Here is a 6,402-nt window from a genome sequence, read left to right as displayed (position 1 = left end):
TGAGACAATCAGAAGTTACTCAGAGGCCTCAGGGTCTCTGGTCAACATGGATAAGTCTCAAGCTTTTTGGTCTTTAAACGAGGAGCCGGCTTTTCCACTCCAGGAATTTTCAACAGCCCCAACTCAGATTAGAATCTTAGGGATCAAATTTGGGAAGGGAGATGATGGTAGGCAAAACTGGGAAGACAAGTTGGATGCTGGAAATGTTAAAGTACAGCGTTGGAAGCAGTGGAAGCTGTCCTACAGAGAAAGGGTGAAGCTCGTGAAGACTTACCTGGTCCCTATTTTTTTGTTTGTTTCCTACGTGTATCCGTTGCCTGAAGCTCTCTATGCTCGGATCCAAAGCCTGTTCTTCCAGTTAATCTGGGGGAACAGGCTGAATCCAGTAAAAAGGGGTGTCACTTACCTACAGAGGAAAGAGGGAGGGTTGGGCATGTTATGTCCAGTGGCCTTCTTTGGATCCATCTTCCTGAAGTTTAACTTTGGGATCCTGGGCCAAAGAACTGATTCCCTGTGGGAGAGTTGCATCAGGAATTGGGTATTGCCTCTGGTGGGAGATTGGGTACTTGGCGGTAGCGTGAAGAAAGTCCGAGTGCGCGGATGGCATCTCCCACCACATCTTGAGCAGGGAGTGAAACTTTTGAGGAAGTGGGACATAGGAATTGGAGAACTAAGTTCTGTTGTGAGGAAGCAAATTTATCACAGAATCCTGAGAACTTATTTCATTGTCCCCTTGGCCTTGAGGGACTGTGTGGGGGGCATGCTTTCTCTGAGCCTCCAGTTGCTCAATGACAGAAGGCTGCCTCCCAAATATTTTGATCTGAATTGGCTCACCCTTCAGGGAAGACTTTTCGTCCGGGGCAATTTGCGTTACTTAAATATTGCAGAAAAGGTGTGCCCATGGGGTTGTCCTACTGATGAGACCCAAGAACATTTTCTTGTGAATTGTCCTGTGACAAAAACTGTGCGATCTCGGCTGGCAGAGGCTCTCAAGGTTCCTTACATCAAACAACTATCTTATGCTGATGCAGCCTATGGTATTTTATCTATTCAACACCCCTTGGATAGAGGGACCATGTACCTATTAATATCAGTGATGAGGTATCACCTGTGGCAATCCCGCTGTAGAAGGTCAATTAGCCAGGAAGATGTTATTATTGATCAGGTAGTGAGGTCTGTGGTGAGCGATTTGGGTTTCCTGAAGGAAAGAGAAGTCAACCAAAGCTATTTGAATGCATCCAAATGGAGAGGGGTGAATCTTTGACTGACCTTATTGGCTTTTTGTTGGTAGTACCTGTGATATTTAAAAGCATTCTAAAGATAAGTCCAAAAATCATCAGTTCAGGCATTTTCCACAAGTTTTCTTTGGCTCTTTATCATTTATATCTTAGCCTGTGTGAATGCAAAACTTTGTGTATGGAGAAAGGAAGGCGGGTGGTGCGATGGCCTAATAATGGGAAGTCGGACTTGGGACTTTGTGGCCGGTTTAAACATCTTTTTCATGGACAGAAGGACTTTGTGAAAGTTTTGTATGATGGGAAACCTCTTGCAAACTGGAAAATTATTAACTTTTACCTGTTAACTGGTGATATTTTTTAAAGTTTGAAAATGGTCTGAAAATTTAGTTTCTTTCTGAATTGAAAGTAATATTGTTTTTGTTAAGTTTTCACTAATAAAAAAAAATTCCTATCTGATCCCCATTGTAAGCAGCAGTCCTGTCCTGCTTTATGGCAGCTGAGATTCTAGGTACAAAATGTCAATTTTTTCTTCCGCTAAACTTTTATCTTTCTTTTGTGTAGAAAAATAAAGAGGTGCTCAAATGTTAGCTCTGCTGCAATTAAAGAGCTTTTATCACATATCCACAAAAATAGTAACAAATGGCACACTCACTTCAATGCTTCTGCTTCAATTCAAATCGTGTTCTTTTTATTTCGGTGAGATCAATAAGCAAACGTTTCGGGGTCAAGCCCCTTCATCAAGTGCTACTTACAAACAGTGTGATTGAAAACATTTATAGGGTAAGGTCTTGTATGACCACACCCCTTCGTGATTAAATAACATTGGTTACACCTTTGATGTCCATTAACATTGTGCTTGTGTATTCTTTGTTACATTTTCCACCATCAAAAGGATACAAAGTGCCTCTGCAATAAATAAATCCATAAATAGTGTAAAAAACTTCATACCGCAATCCTTCTTGTAGTGTACATTATATCGATATTTCTCTAGACTGTGGGATAAAATTTATAATATAAAATAAAACTTTCATATTATAAAAACATAAAATCCCGTATTATGTTTTTATAATATGAAAGTTTTAAATTATAAATTTTATCCCACAGTCTAGAGAAATATCGATATAATGTACACTACAAGAAGGATTGCGGTATGAAGTTTTTTACACTATTTATGGATTTATTTATTGCAGAGGCACTTTGTATCCTTTTGATGGTGGAAAATGTAACAAAGAATACACAAGCACAATGTTAATGGACATCAAAGGTGTAACCAATGTTATTTAATCACGAAGGGGTGTGGTCATACAAGACCTTACCCTATAAATGTTTTCAATCACACTGTTTGTAAGTAGCACTTGATGAAGGGGCTTGACCCCGAAACGTTTGCTTATTGATCTCACCGAAATAAAAAGAACACGATTTGAATTGAAGCAGAAGCATTGAAGTGAGTGTGCCATTTGTTACTATTTTTGTGGACAGCTGAGATTCTAGCTATCTGTATAAAAGAACATTCTGTCCCAGTGGCTGCACAGATCCTATCTGATCCCCATTGTAAGCAGCAGTCTTGTCCTGCTTTATGGCAGCTGAGATTCTAGCTATCTGTATAACAGAACATTCTGTCCCAGTGGCTGCACAGATCCTATCTGATCCCCATTGTAAGCAGCAGTCCTGTCCTGCTTTATGGCAGCTGAGATTCTAGCTATCTGTATAACAGAACATTCTGTCCCAGTGGCTGCACAGTTCCTATCTGATCCCCATTTTAAGCAGCAGTCCTGTCCTGCTTTATGGCAGCTGAGATTCTAGCTATCTGTATAACAGAACATTCTGTCCCAGTGGCTGCACAGTTCCTATCTGATCCCCATTTTAAGCAGCAGTTCTGTCCTGCTTTATGGCAGCTGAGATTCTAGCTATCTGTATAACAGAGCATTCTGTCCCAGTGGCTGCACAGATCCTATCTGATCCCCATTGTAAGCAGCAGTCCTGTCCTGCTTTATGGCAGCTGAGATTCTAGCTATCTGTATAACAGAACATTCTGTCCCAGTGGCTGCACAGATCCTATCTAATCCCCATTGTAAGCAGCAGTCCTGTCCTGCTTTATGGCAGCTGAGATTCTATCTGTATAACAGAACATTCTGTCCCAGTGGCTGCACAGATCCTATCTGATCCCCATTGTAAGCAACAGTCCTGTCCTGCTTTATGGCAGCTGAGATTCTAGCTATCTGTATAACAGAACATTCTGTCCCAGTGGCTGCACAGATCCTATCTGATCCCTATTGTAAGCAGCAGTACTGTCCTGCTTTATGGCAGCTGAGATTCTAGCTACCTGTATAACAGAGCATTCTTTCCCAGTGACTGCACAGATCCTATCTGATCCCCATTGTAAGCAGCAGTCCTGTCTTGCTTTATGGCAGCTGAGATTCTAGCTATCTGTATAACAGAACATTCTGTCCCAGTGGCTGCACAGAGCCTATCTGATCCCCATTGTAAGCAACAGTCCTGTCCTGCTTTATGGCAGCTGAGATTCTAGCTATCTGTATAACAGAGCATTCTGTCCCAGTGGCTGCACAGATCCTATCTGATCCCCATTGTAAGCAGCAGTCCTGTCCTGCTTTATGGCAGCTGAGATTCTAGCTATCTGTATAACAGAACATTCTGTCCCAGTAGCTGCACAGATCCTATCTGATCCCCATTGTAAGCAGCAGTCCTGTCCTGCTTTATGGCAGCTGAGATTCTAGCTATCTGTATAACAGAGCATTCTGTCCCAGTGGCTGCACAGATCCTATCTGATCCCCATTGTAAGCAGCAGTCCTGTCCTGCTTTATGGCAGCTGAGATTCTAGTTATCTGTATAACAGAGCATTCTGTCCCAGTGGCTGCACAGATCCTATCTGATCCCCATTGTAAGCAGCAGTCCTGTCCTGCTTTATGGCAGCTGAGATTCTAGCTATCTGTATAACAGAGCATTCTGTCCCAGTGGCTGCACAGATCCTATCTGATCCCCATTGTAAGCAGCAGTCCTGTCCTGCTTTATGGTAGCTGAGATTCTATCTGTATAACAGAACATTCTGTCCCAGTGGCTGCACAGATCCTATCTGATCCTATCTGATCCCCATTGTAAGCAGCAGTCCTGCCCTGCTTTATGGCAGCTGAGATTCTAGCTATCTGTATAACAGAACATTCTGTCCCAGTGGCTGCACAGTTCCTATCTGATCCCCATTTTAAGCAGCAGTTCTGTCCTGCTTTATGGCAGCTGAGATTCTAGCTATCTGTATAACAGAGCATTCTGTCCCAGTGGCTGCACAGATCCTATCTGATCCCCATTGTAAGCAGCAGTCCTGTCCTGCTTTATGGCAGCTGAGATTCTAGCTATCTGTATAACAGAACATTCTGTCCCAGTGGCTGCACAGATCCTATCTAATCCCCATTGTAAGCAGCAGTCCTGTCCTGCTTTATGGCAGCTGAGATTCTATCTGTATAACAGAACATTCTGTCCCAGTGGCTGCACAGATCCTATCTGATCCCCATTGTAAGCAACAGTCCTGTCCTGCTTTATGGCAGCTGAGATTCTAGCTATCTGTATAACAGAACATTCTGTCCCAGTGGCTGCACAGATCCTATCTGATCCCTATTGTAAGCAGCAGTACTGTCCTGCTTTATGGCAGCTGAGATTCTAGCTACCTGTATAACAGAGCATTCTTTCCCAGTGACTGCACAGATCCTATCTGATCCCCATTGTAAGCAGCAGTCCTGTCTTGCTTTATGGCAGCTGAGATTCTAGCTATCTGTATAACAGAACATTCTGTCCCAGTGGCTGCACAGAGCCTATCTGATCCCCATTGTAAGCAACAGTCCTGTCCTGCTTTATGGCAGCTGAGATTCTAGCTATCTGTATAACAGAGCATTCTGTCCCAGTGGCTGCACAGATCCTATCTGATCCCCATTGTAAGCAGCAGTCCTGTCCTGCTTTATGGCAGCTGAGATTCTAGCTATCTGTATAACAGAACATTCTGTCCCAGTAGCTGCACAGATCCTATCTGATCCCCATTGTAAGCAGCAGTCCTGTCCTGCTTTATGGCAGCTGAGATTCTAGCTATCTGTATAACAGAGCATTCTGTCCCAGTGGCTGCACAGATCCTATCTGATCCCCATTGTAAGCAGCAGTCCTGTCCTGCTTTATGGCAGCTGAGATTCTAGTTATCTGTATAACAGAGCATTCTGTCCCAGTGGCTGCACAGATCCTATCTGATCCCCATTGTAAGCAGCAGTCCTGTCCTGCTTTATGGCAGCTGAGATTCTAGCTATCTGTATAACAGAGCATTCTGTCCCAGTGGCTGCACAGATCCTATCTGATCCCCATTGTAAGCAGCAGTCCTGTCCTGCTTTATGGTAGCTGAGATTCTATCTGTATAACAGAACATTCTGTCCCAGTGGCTGCACAGATCCTATCTGATCCTATCTGATCCCCATTGTAAGCAGCAGTCCTGTCCTGCTTTATGGCAGCTGAGATTCTAGCTATCTGTATAACAGAACATTCTGTCCCAGTGACTGCACAGATCCTATCTGATCCCCATTGTAAGCAGCAGTCCTGCCCTGCTTTATGGCAGCTGAGATTCTAGCTATCTGTATAACAGAACATTCTGTCCCAGTGGCTGCACAGATCCTATCTGATCCCCATTGTAAGCAGCAGTCCTGCCCTGCTTTATGGCAGCTGAGATTCTAGCTATCTGTATAACAGAACATTCTGTCCCAGTGGCTGCACAGATCCTATCTGATCCCCATTGTAAGCAGCAGTCCTGCCCTGCTTTATGGCAGCTGAGATTCTAGCTATCTGTATAACAGAACATTCTGTCCCAGTGGCTGCACAGATCCTATCTGATCCCCATTGTAAGCAGCAGTCCTGCCCTGCTTTATGGCAGCTGAGATTCTAGCTATCTGTATAACAGAACATTCTGTCCCAGTGGCTGCACAGATCCTATCTGATCCCCATTGTAAGCAGCAGTCCTGCCCTGCTTTATGGCAGCTGAGATTCTAGCTATCTGTATAACAGAACATTCTGTCCCAGTGGCTGCACAGATCCTATCTGATCCCCATTGTAAGCAGCAGTCCTGTCCTGCTTTATGGCAGCTGAGATTCTAGCTATCTGTATAACAGAACATTCTGTCCCA

Source organism: Xenopus laevis, chromosome 3L (genome assembly GCF_017654675.1).
Source record: "Xenopus laevis strain J_2021 chromosome 3L, Xenopus_laevis_v10.1, whole genome shotgun sequence".
In the NCBI taxonomy this organism is placed as follows: domain Eukaryota; kingdom Metazoa; phylum Chordata; class Amphibia; order Anura; family Pipidae; genus Xenopus; species Xenopus laevis.
This window is presented reverse-complemented; position numbering follows the sequence as displayed.